General features: G+C 35.8%; 1 long non-coding RNA gene across 1 annotated transcript; it reads left to right on the top strand.

Annotated features, from left to right (window-relative positions):
- Nucleotides 1-11,033: 11,033 nt before the first annotated feature.
- Nucleotides 11,034-12,097, top strand: LOC136833524 (uncharacterized). The gene is made up of 2 exons (XR_010851491.1): nt 11,034-11,172; nt 11,724-12,097. It is a non-coding gene; the product is annotated as an uncharacterized lncRNA (long non-coding RNA).
- The last annotated feature ends 981 nt before the right edge of the window (nt 12,098-13,078 follow it).

Genomic DNA, 13,078 nt, shown 5'->3' with positions numbered 1-13,078 from the left:
GATTTTATCACTGTTATAAAAATATGAGACCTTGCGTACGTACCTAACTTCCGTGTGGCGTTTGCTGACACTTTCACTAGATGGCTTAAAAATAAGTTTTTCTGCAACTCTAAAGAGCAAAAGGCGAACAGAAATTAGCCTGTAGTTACTGCAGTCTGTAGATATGTCGTTCTTTGGAATAGGAACTGTATTACTAAGCTTGCACTCATCCACAAAGATACTACGTCGACATATAGACACATAAAATCTACTAATCTTGGGAGACAACAGACTAGAAACCTTTTAAAAACAAAGGGAAGACCCCATCAAGATCTCCATGCCAGCTATCAAGATTATCAAGAATTTTCTACATCCTTAGGACGAAATGTAAATTTTGTAAGAATAGGTTCAGGATGACAAGTATCAAGGAGAGGGACATCCTCAGCTGATTGCTTAGCGCCAAAGCTCGATGAAGGAGTTCAGCCTCTTCCTTAGGGCCAGTAACCAATCTTCCTTCATCTGTTAGTTTTGGTGAAATGAGGCTGAGTGGTTCCTTCAAGTTTCCTTTTTAAGGGATTATTGTAATTTCTCTCAGCTATACGGTAAATTCTATTCGCAGCATGGGGAGACTCAACAAAAATGGATTAATTTTCATGTGAACGATTTCGTCTCCATGTGTTGAATTTGTCTGTTTATCATGGTATGTTCGTCTACATGTATCATCAAACCATGGCTGGTCGTTTGTCTTATAAATTTAGAAATTATAAAAAACTTCAGAAGGAAAAGATAAGGTAAAGAAGAAGGCACTTTCCTGCTAATCCATTAAGCAACTTTTGATTTCTCATCAGCCTGTCCCCACATACTTCGGAAAACAGAGTGAACAAAAGAGAAAAATCCTGAGGTGTACCTCCAGGCAGGGAACTCACCCAAGACCATGGAAGGCCACGGCACAGTGACTATGGCAAAGTCCAAGGTTGGAGTTCAAGGTTTGTATCCAGAGTAACCGACTCTTAGAAGGGTCCCTTCCACCCACTGGTCTGGTTTCTGAGTTGCCTGCCAAGGCTAAAGAGTCTAAAGCAGTATTGCTTTAAACAAGGAAGAAGATGTGTGGATCAAGGATATGATGTGAAATGACTATGTGACAAGTAAGTGTAAAAGTAGAGGGGGAGAGCTGTATGTAGCTTCAATAGACCGAGTGATAGAATTTATGTCGAAAGCTAAGAACTTGCTAGAAAAAGCAGAGGTAGGTGGAACAGATTTTATGTAAAAGATTTTAATATTTTCATGGCAGTCAGACATTTCTATGGATGGATCAAAGAGAAAATCAGTTACTTGGTGGTTATGAAAGAGTTACAAATTGTTTGACTGCTGAGAAATTTGTAAGTAAATGTTAGTAAGAGTAAGGTTTTGAGGGTAAAAGGAATCCAGGAAGATGGAACAGTGAATGTTGGTAGATGGTAAAAGAATGTAAGTGGTAGATTTCTTTACGATACTTTTTAGTAAATGCACAGGACGAGAGAAGAACAGGTCAGGCAATATAGAGATTTAGGAGAGGTGAAACAATAAAGGAGTTGAATTTCTGTTAAAGGTTTGGAAAGAAAGAGGAATGTCTAGAGAAGCAAAAGCTGGTCTGTTTAAAATGATCGTTGTGTCAGCTCTCCTTCACGGAAGTAAAGCGTGGATGAAGAGCGTGAATTAGAGATAAAAGGTGGAGGCAGTCTTAATGCAATGTATGTGCAAGATACCTAGAGTATGAGAAATTGTAAAAGGTAGCAAAGATTTGGCGAAAAAGTAAGCACATGCGTAGATGAATCAGATTGGTTGTGGATGGTATGGTCACGTGAAAAGAATGGCGTACAGAGTTCTGGTCAAAAGTCCGATTCGGAAATTTTGGAGATATGCCACATGTTATCAGTTAGATTCCATGAGAAAGATACAAAATGGCGGAGGGGAGGATAAATGCCAAGAAGAGAAAGTGATAGCTCGTTCAAAGTCGCCTACTCGAATCTTCCTCTTCTCATTATGTTAAATCCTCGTTTTCTCAATGGAGTTATCTCAATTGTTGTTTATTGTGAATGCAATTGATCCCTTCCTCCATTTTTAGCCAAGTTCTTTCTTTTATTATTTCATATTCGAATATTACAAAATTCTTTCCTTTTATTATTTTTGATGATTCAAACTTCCAAAGGAAGAGTTGACGACTCCTGTGTCATCTCGATCATTAAGGATATGGTTTATATACTGGTCTTGTGTGTCTGAAGATAGCTTGCTGCCGCTGTTTTTGCTTTAAAAGTAATTGTCTTCCTGAAAAATAAAATCTGTATTTGGTTTTATGAGTTTTAACTCAAGATCACACGAGTCTCCCTTTTCTGTTTGTTTGAGGTATTCATAAGCTAATATGCATGAATGTTGCTGTTAGGTATATAATGAGACAGAAGTGCTTAGAGGACTAATACTGATTGCTGGGCTGATGATAATCTCGTTGAATCATGGAAAAATAATTACAAATCAAAGATTCTAAATACGCGTAGTTAAGTTTGCCATCAGCATCCCTTTAAAATAATAATAATAATATTTATTACTATTATTGCAAATCTTTCGATTTACCTCATAACTTTCTCGTTATAGGGCAAGTTAAAGATTGGATAACTTATATTCATAAGTTTATTGCATAAGTACAGGGACGTTTTGGATATTTTTGACTTCTACTAGTCTTCGGATATTACTAAATTGCAGTGGAACGTTACAGAGTTTTAATACATGGTAACTTTCCTGTATCATTTAGCAGTACCTGAAGAACAGAAGCCAGAACTGCTCTAAGCGACCTGTACTTACGCAATAAACAAGTAAATATTTGTCATTTTATATTTAACTTGCCGCATAATAAGATGAAACTGAATAGGCGAATCGGAAAGATGCACAAGAAACAATTTAGTTGAAGTAGCGATCTCATTCTGTTTTTATTATTATTATTATTATTATTATTATTATTATTATTATTATTATTATTATTAATATTATTATTATTATTATTATTATTATGTTAGAATGGAGGTAAGTGTATGTCTTTCTCTAACTTTTCTCCGGAGTCACTCCCACTTATGAAACATTAATGAGAAACATGGTCCATATGTTAGTTGATTTTGTTATAATAGCCATGTGATTTCGGTTAGCTCCGAAAACCGGTGCAATTAGACCAGTCACTTGGTCGTTATTCAGAAAAAAATTTAAATATCTCTAAGATACAGAAAAAAACATTGATTGTGATCTGTTGTGCCTTCATATAAAGGAAAATGTAGATATATATCAAACATCAAACTTCACAAATAGAACAAATTTAAGTTAATAAACCTCTCTCTCTCTCTCTCTCTCTCTCTCTCTCTCTCTCTCTCTCTCTCTCTCTCGTAATAATTTACAAGTAATTATACAATATGCCAACACTTGCTTTTAATCTCAGATTAAAATCTAAGAGTTGTGTTCTTGTTGCATCGAGCTTTCAACCGTAATAGTTGCAATTGTTCAGCAGAGCTTTGGTCTTCATAAAAACAGTAGTTGCATCCCTGAGTGATTACCATAATGGGATTTTCAAGCCTTTTTGCTCACAGGTTGCTCGCGTTCGCCTCTGTGATGGAGATGAGGAAATTTGGCTCGCTCTTTTTGACCCTCTTAGCAAATTTAAACCAGGAATGGATTAGGAGTTACAGCGTTTTTGCTTGGAGTGGTTCAGAAAGAAGAAAGAGAAACAAGTAAAAATGCGCCGAAGTTTCTTCGGCGTAATCGAGTTTTCTGTACAGCGTATCATGCTGTATGAAACACTCGGCCACGGCCAGGTGGTGACCTTTGTTGTTGGCACCTGTATCGGTGCCAGACGCACGATCATGGCTAACTTTAACCCTAAATAAAATATAAAAAAAACTACTGAGGCTAGAGGGCTGCAATTCGGTATGTTTTGATGATCTAAGGGTGGGTGATCAACGTACCAATTTGCAGCCCTCTAGCCTCAGTAGTTTTAAGGTCTGAGGGCGGAGAAAAGTGCGGACAGACAGACATAGCCATCTCGATAGTTTTCTTTTGCAGAAAACTAAATTATGAAAGGAATGAGTGAAAAACATAGCGAAACGATGCTTTTTGTTTTCGTTTTCTACGACTTGGTTTTCGTCAGAAATTATTTTAGCACTCTTATCGTAATTGTTGCCTTGACTATAACGTATGCTCATTGAAGCAGTGTTCATTAGGCGCTATAATATATACTTAAACGCTTTCTAAAGGAATTTTTCTTAATATATTATATAGAGATGACAGGGATGAATGGACTTCTTTAATATGAGTCTAAATTTTCTTTTCATACAAAATCAAGTCCCACCTTACTATTTTGTATTCAGAACCTTCGAAGGTTTTCAAAGCTACAGGAGACACTAAACATTGATGTCCTCTTTCTATAATCTAGAAGATAATAGCACCGTGACTTCTCGGTAATATAAATACAAAGATGCCGTAGTTTTCGCTTTTGGTGGACCGTTTCTTTGAATATGGGGTTTGATAGCTTTTCAAACAAAATTTCGGTGGGGAGATATTGATGTTAAATTGCTTTTAGAAAACAAGACCTACTTAAGCAAAGATTTGTTTATTAGTTTGGTTTCTTGAGCAGACCAGGGAATGGGATTTAATTTCATAGAATTTTAAACTACCACGTGTTATCTTTGTAAAATACAGAGTGCACTGCAGTTGAGCAAGATTCACCTTAGGAGAAAATCCTAGAAAACATGTTACCATTTCGTCCCAAATTGTCCTATGCAAATGAACATTGAAGGTGGAGACAAGATGAACTGGCTTTTTAACTTCGAAGAAACGTTCACTTGTAATCTGCACGATGAGTCTATGCTTGTCTTGTACCACTTTAGGGCGTCGTAAGAGACAGGTTTATGTACCGTCCGGAAGAGTAAAACGTTGCAGAAAATTGCTCTGGATATTTAGGTTAATGGGGACAACTTTTTTGCCTGTAGATTATGGTATAAGTTGTTAGTGTCCTAAGACATAAGGCTGAGGTTCCGTGTCGACATTTGCTTATGTATGAGGATCATTTTGATAATAAGCTCCGATAATGCATACATTTCTTTTCCAATAACATACTTTTGAAAAAATTTAACAAATAAAAACATTTTCTCTTGATCTTAATAGCGCTATCTTTTTCCAGCCCCTGCCCGTTTTACTATTATCGTAACAGAAATGATTTATACCCTTCACAGTATAGTTAGAAATGGCCTTTTATTATGGGATTTCATGCAATTTATGGCAGGATTTCACGTGAAGTGGTCCGTCCCCGACGGAGTCGGTTTTACATTTAGAAAGTTTTTCTACGCCTCTTGGCTTTACTCTCAATGCAGGTGGTGGAATATTAAGCATGTGATCCTACTTTTATGACCTATACGGGATTGGAATCATTATAAACAAGGTCATAAAATCATAAGGGAGTTTTTCTGAGTCCCAAGAAATTCGATGCCTTCTTGATTGGATTCAGCGGGCGGATGGCTTACTCTCTCTTCTGGGCTTGGATGGGCTGTTTACCCTTCTAAAAAGAAATTGAACTATCCTTAAGTTCGTTCGTGCACACGTTCATGCACAGATAGAGAATCTCTCTCTCTCTCTCTCTCTCTCTCTCTCTCTCTCTCTCTCTCTGCGTCTGCACCCGCACACACACACACACACACACGTACCTTAAAGTTGTATGGGAGACTATAGTGAAAATTAATTTTAAACAAAGAATTTTATGGCGGCCAGCACTCGTACTGGAATGTTAAGTTCCATTGTTATTGTATTCCGGCTTGCTTTTACTTGAGAAGTAAGGTATTATTATGATCATCGTTGATTATATTTACAAAGTTAAGATTGTTATCATTATCGTTGTTGTAGTGTACAAATAAGAACTACGTTTCGTTCGCAGGAATACTTCACATGTGCACTGCAGTTGTTATGTTTAGCTGGTTCGTTTCGGTAGTCGTATTTATTTTTTTTCGCCGTGATGTGAGCATGTGACCAGGGTTCTTAAATCTTCGTCTCTACCAAAGACTCTACACCATAGCCTCTCGCGTTTCTTTAAAATTCCCTCGCTAGAGGATACACTCAAGTACACTCCTTTTCTTTCATCATATTTAATTTCGTTAAACCCGATAATCTCCAGTTCGTCTTTTCATTTTATGTATCAGACCATAAGGCTTATTGTATTTTAAGATGTTCTGGAAGCTTTCAGGATCAAAGAAATTTAACTTTGTAAGTAAAATGATTATTATGCAATATAGAAAAAGTTGAAGTCAATAACTTCTGTATCTGTTCTGGGTAGGATGATCGGTTTCGCGCACACCCCATTAACATAGTATCTGGGTTAAACTGGTGATAATTTTTATGTTAAATTGCAAGCAAGATAGAAACGATAATATATCTTCTTCCGGCATGTAATGTGAAGTGTTATTACTAGTGGGATGCTTGAAAAAAGTGATGAGTGGATTTGAATGAAACTGTGACTGAGGAAGGTTACCTGAATTTTTACATGGGTTCAGATCGAGCCGCCTGTCCAGATTTCATCATTATTTTTATTATTGTTGTTAAGTTTACAATACTGAGCTGTGACTTATTATTCATTATAGGTGGCTCAGTTTATGAACTGCTAATTTTTACAAAACAGATACCCTGACTCTTAAAGAAGAAAATTTAGCCACGTTAATTCCATTGAAAATATTTTTTCTCGTCAGATTCACGCGGTTACAGACAATAATAAATTCCTTTAGCGTCGAACTCTGTGAATGTTTTTTTTTTTTTTGTAATTCAATAGTTTTATCTTTAATGGTAGCTACACTCGATCCACACTAGTCTCGTTAGTTGCACATCCTGAGACATTTTTATGCTCTTAAATCGCTGAGTTTATTTTTTTCTCAGAATCTGAAACATTTCTATCTAAAATACATTGTTTATGTGTGGTTGCAAACCAGTTTAGAAACAGAAATATCATGATTCTTAAAAAGTTATGAAAGTCTAATATTCTGTCATCTAACTCAGGTTGAGGTAAATTTCCCCTGAAAAAGTTTACTGAGCAATGCACAACGGGGTTAATCTTATCAGTTAGATGAACTTTCACCAGTAAACTTGTGATATAGCCAGTGTCATTTATTTCACTATGATAGACTTACAAGACTGCGAACAAAGCTTTACCTGCCCTTTCCTTTCTTTTCACATGAAATGACGTTACAAAATGGCAAAGGGAAATTATCGTTTGCGGCAGTTTCTTGTCTTCCCCCAAAGAGGACCCGTATAGGTCTTAGTATAGGTTGATATATATGGTTTTTCGCTCACGCTGCTCCAGTAACACTTACTGGATGTAGCATTACTGGCTGAAGAAGTCATTTGACACAAACCTGGAAATACGAAGTAGTTGACCATGTTGGCTCTGTACATCAAATCTTATCTCTTTTGCTTACTAAAAATGCAATAATTTACATATCTGTAAATAGGTTTTCCACACTTTCAAGCAAATATAATGAACTCCATTTAATTGTGAACTGTATCAGGTTAATTATTTAGTATGGCTCAATGACTCGGTTCAAACACATCGATTTCTACTTCGCCTTTACTTTGTGGACTCACAAAACATATCCCAAAAAATTCTAGAGCTTAAACTTGATTTAGTTTCCTTTCACTAAAGTGAAAGGAAACTTAAGAAAAATAGAAGAAACCCCTTTGTCTGTATGTGCGACAATATCTTATATAAAAGACCATTATTTTTTTTAAGCGAAAATAAGTATCCAGACCGATAACCGAATAATTTTCTTTATTCAACCCTTTTGTAAAAACTTGTTTTTTTTCGTTACTTGTTTGTTTCCGTGTATGTTTGTACATCTGTTGCAGTCCATTTAATACTTGTATAGTACAGCTTTTTATTAGTGCATTTAATACTTGTGTAGTACAGCTTTCTATTAGTGTCAAGAGGTGAAAAATTTCCCTTTAATAAAATATAATTAATCTAGGAAATTTGTATTTTCACATATAGAAAAATATATATGTGTATATATATATATATGTGTATATGCATTATTTATTAAAAGTTTTTATATATAAATACATAAATACATACAACTTGTATGTTAACCAGCCTTCGCGTCTCCCATTCCGACTGTCGCGTCAAACACCGGACGAGTTATGCAAATGGCCCCAACTGTGAATTCGGTGCGTGAAATGTATTTTTGATTTGTCTGTCGACGCGAACCTTCGTTCGGTATTTGGATATTTTTAGTATAAAGGGAAATCTCCCTCTCTTAATATTCATATGTACTTGGCAACGTCAGTTATGCTTGGATGCCTTCTGGCAATCCTGAGTCGTAAATTTAACATTTATTTCTAATATAAAATGAAAGAGCTAAGCTTGATTATGTTATTAAATCATTGTTCCAGGTTTATTTCCTTTTGCCCATCCATGTACATTATGTGTTCGCGTATGTGCGTTATGAAATAACTTACCATATGTGCATACTCATCAGTGAGCTTATATATATATATATATATATATATATATATATATATATATATATATATATATATATATATATATATATATATATATATATACTGTATATATATATATATTCATATATACATATATATTTGTATATATATACATATATATGTATATGTATATTTAGGTACATGAGCATATCAAAGGTATGTGTGTGTGTGTGTGTGTGTGTGTGTGTGTGTGTGTGTGGGGACGGAGGCACATACAGAAGCAAAGCTCTCACAAAGTCAGCCGCTGCCATGGAGGGGGGGGAGGAGGAGGAGGGGGAGGAGGCGAAAGAGAAGAAGAAGGAGGAATGGAAGGAAAGCAGTGGGAGCAAAACAGGAGTGAAATTAAACGGACGGATTTAAATAGAATGCAGGAGGAAAGCGGTCGTGTATCGGACAGGATAAAATATGGGGCAGATCAGAGGTAGCGGGAATAGCAAGAGCAGGTTTTAGAAAGGAGAATAATATGCATTTGCTCTACTCTGGGCTCTGATGTTATCTCCATTCAAGAGAGAACGAGAATAATTCGCTTGAAAGAAAACAAAAGCTTCAGGTATATTAAAATGTATGCTTTGTATATATATATATATATATATATATATATATATATATATATATATATATATATATATATATATATATATATATACGATATATATATAGCTTCTAATGGATGATGAACATTTCCGTTTTGATGAAAATCAAGAATATAAAATGAAATTATGGAAGAGTTGTAGATCAAGTTTATATACAGTATAGTAAAATTAGAAATCTGTCAAGAAGAAATCTAGAGTTATATCCTCTAGATCTCTTCTCAAGAGATTTACTTGTTTTCTTCTCATTTAATATCTATTTGGGCTGAGAATTCCACTCCTATAGCCCTGTTTCCACCATCCAGTTACGGTCCCTCCATCAGTTCCTTTAGCTACATGCCTATATAAGCCCACTTTTCACCTACACTTCTTACGATCCTCTGACCATATCCTTTGCCTTTTCATCGTCTTCTAGTAAAGTATCATACACTTCCAATTGTCTTTTAAAATCCGATTGAGATGGCAATATTCATGAACATAATATGCACGAAAAAACAGTTATTAATGTAATCATCATCGTAACCTATAGAGGCAATAAGACGGTAGACTATACATATTTTTAACAAGCAGCGAGTGGCCTGATTTTTAAGAAATCTGAAACACGATATTCATAACTAGGGATATACGATATACTCCAGGTATGTAAATCTAGAGTAATTAATAACTGGGAATAATGATGACAGTGCCTGTCGTCTAGATTAAACGGTTTCAGAATTCATAGTGACAAACATTCTTTCAGACGCATTTACAAATATAGATAGACAAGTACAGTAGTAGAGATCGTGGTACTGTATATGTTGTTATGTTTATACTTGCATGTATGCAGTTCATTTTCTTAAGATTTAGTCGACCCTGTGGCATTTGGAGGTCTTTGAAGTTTCGTAACTTCGTTTTGTGTCCATGTTTTTTCAGGTACAGACTAAGTGATTAGTTGCTTTCGTTTTGTATCCATGTTGGTTTTTAGGTACAGGCTAAGTGGTTAGTTGCTTTATATATCTGTTGCACTAATCCTGTTTGCTGCGCTTTGTTTGTTTGGATATTCATGAAATGTTTTGCTGAGAAGGACTTCCATGCAATACTCGTATATTGCCTCGAGACTTAATGCTTTGTGTTAACAAAGCCGCGAATTAACCTCTCTCTCTCTCTCCTCTCTCTCTCTCTCTCTCTCTCTCTCTCTCTCTCTCTCTCTCTCTCTCTCTCAGTTTTTTAAATCTAGTGCCGTTTTCTATCAATGACCTTTCGTGTATGTTCAGGTTATTTACTTGTGGTCCATGGGTATTATTGTTGAAGTGAGTGTGTAGAGCATTCCCAGTTGCAGATACGGATGAATGACAACAATATGCTTGTTGGTGGTACAGTATGCGCATTATGTTTTACATCACTTAAGAACTGAGAATTACCGCTCTATTTTCTTCCTTCCTGATTTAAAAAGGAAGGCGCTATTGGAGCATCAGTTAGCCATCAAAATTTTGTATATTTCTGTGAATATACTATATATATATATTGTATATACATATATAATATATATATATATATATATATATATTGTATATACTGTATATATATTTATATATATACATATAATATATATATATATATATATATATATATATATATATATATATATATATATATATATATATCCTATTGATATATCTTTATATATATCTCCTGTCCAGTCCTCTGCACAAACATTAAAGATCCAATGCGGTTCCTTGCCATTTAAATTTCGCGCGCTTGAGGAGTTTACGGCGCTCCCGACTCCCTGTTCCTGCGATTTGATCATCCTTGGTCGGCCCCAACAACTACGTCGTTCTCCAGCAGACCGAGAGGATGGGGCGAAAATGAAAAGAAGATTTCTCCTGCTACACCTCGTAAGTAAAGTTTCACTGGTTAATATGTGTACTAAATCATAGGGTCTTGTAGAGCATATCTGAAGGAGTTATGGAGATAATTTAAAGTTTATCTGAGTTAAATCTCTTAAAATGAGCTCCTGTATTAGCTTGGTAAAGTAGCATGTGCAATATCTGGACATTGGGCTTGTACTGTACATGTAAGTTTTCAAGCAATTTTCTTCAAAACTCCACCTTTAGCATGCTAGATGATTCTTTCGTCAGATTTGACAGTGACTTGGCTAATATGGTAACATCATTCAAGTGAAGTGATAATCGTGTTAAAAAGTATATATTAACAACTGAAACGGAGCTTTTCAAGTCCGCGACTCAGGCTTGTCCATTGTAATCTGCACTTCAGGTCTCAATGTCCACTACATGCACAATTGATATGGGTTTTAATTAGGCATTTACAGTAATATTTCTTTATAAAGGTATTTCCTGTCATGAACATAGTCATAGTTTACGATTGTAATAATATAATAATAATAATAATAATAATAATAATAATATCGTCTCTACTTCCAGTCTCTCTCTCTCTCTCTCTCTCTCTCTCTCTCTCTCTCTCTCTCTCTGTGTGTGTGTGTGTGTTCGTGTGTGTGTGTGGGGCAACTCTAATCCATCCTTGATCACTTAAAGATAAAATTCATAGCAAGAATTTTTTTTTTTTTTTTTTTAACTTTTGTATTTCATTGCATTGATTTTTCCACAGGTACGCAGGAAGATGATGCTCCTGATCTCGATTTTGATGCTTCAGTGACATTAGTGATGATGAAGACGAGAAGTGGACACCTGCTGAGCGTGGGACATCAAAATAAGCAGAAGACACATCTGAAAGTGAGGTAGAAGAGGAGGAGGATGATAACAACCAATTACCTCGCCTTCTGATCGTACCAGACAAATGTATTTCAAAGTGGACCCTCATTTTAAAGGACAGCTTGGCCAACATCCACTTCCTGAGGTTCCAGTCACTACAGCTCATCTTAGGCCAATTGGTTATTTTGAAGCCTACATAAATGAAGATTTTTTTATAAAAATCACATGCTACAATTCACCGTTGTATTGCTGAACGTTGGTATTGGAGAAGCTGCTGTTCTTCGTTTTGTCAGAAGCGTTGATCCTTGAACTGTCATGTACTTTGGTAGATACTTTGCATCTCCGGCCTTACTTTTAGAACTGGTCAAACATAACTTACATGGCACAGGTAAGATAAAAAAGAACTTGGTTCGTAAGGGTGCTAAATTTAAGTCTGAGAAAGAGATGACAAAGCTAGGTAGAGGGAGCTACCTATAACCAAGTGAGATCTGATGGCAGCCGCCTGCAGCAGTTAGAGAGGATTCTTATGTCTCTACTCCATTCATGGGACCTGAAGATGAATGTAAAAGGTGGTCTAAAAGAGAAAATAAGCACTTAAGTATAGGCCTCTTCAAGTTAGAGAATAATAGTGGGAGGGGTTGATACGCTGATCAGGTTCTACACTTTCTTGACTAACACAAATAAGTGGACAGTTCGCTGTAGTCTACACTTTCTTGACGCACAAAGTCAATTGTGGTGAACTTAAGGATTGTCTATATTTTAAAATGTCACTAGCTATTTAGGTTAATTGATGGCGCTCTTTGGTCAGATGCTGGTCAACAGCAGAGTCCAAGTGATACTCATGATGAAGAGGATAAACAAAATTGTTCAGCTGAAATGCCAAAGGAAAAACGCCTTAAGTCACAGCCACTCCCCAAGATTTCAGAACTAATGGAGCCAAGCACATGCCACTTGCACTTCCACCAAACTCAGAGTTCAAAAGATGCAGAAATCCTGGGTGTATGGACAAATGTAGAATTATGTGCTCCTCCTGCGAAGTATTTTTGTGCTTAACTAATGGTAGAAATTTTGTTGAATTTCACTCGCCGTAGCAGAGTTTCATCAAGTTTTCTTGTTCTTTATTAGGAATGTTTTATACATTCCTTTGTCTTGTATTCAATAAATTTTTCAGGTTGATATTTTCCTGTATTCATTCGCCCTAGTAATCATCAAATTCAAGAGTTCAAAAGATTCAGCAATCCTGGGTGAATG

The sequence above is a fragment of the Macrobrachium rosenbergii genome, chromosome 51, assembly GCF_040412425.1.
Source record: "Macrobrachium rosenbergii isolate ZJJX-2024 chromosome 51, ASM4041242v1, whole genome shotgun sequence".
Classification (NCBI taxonomy): domain Eukaryota; kingdom Metazoa; phylum Arthropoda; class Malacostraca; order Decapoda; family Palaemonidae; genus Macrobrachium; species Macrobrachium rosenbergii.
The sequence above is the reverse complement of the archived record's forward strand: the minus strand, read 5'-3'. Positions and strand labels throughout refer to the sequence as shown.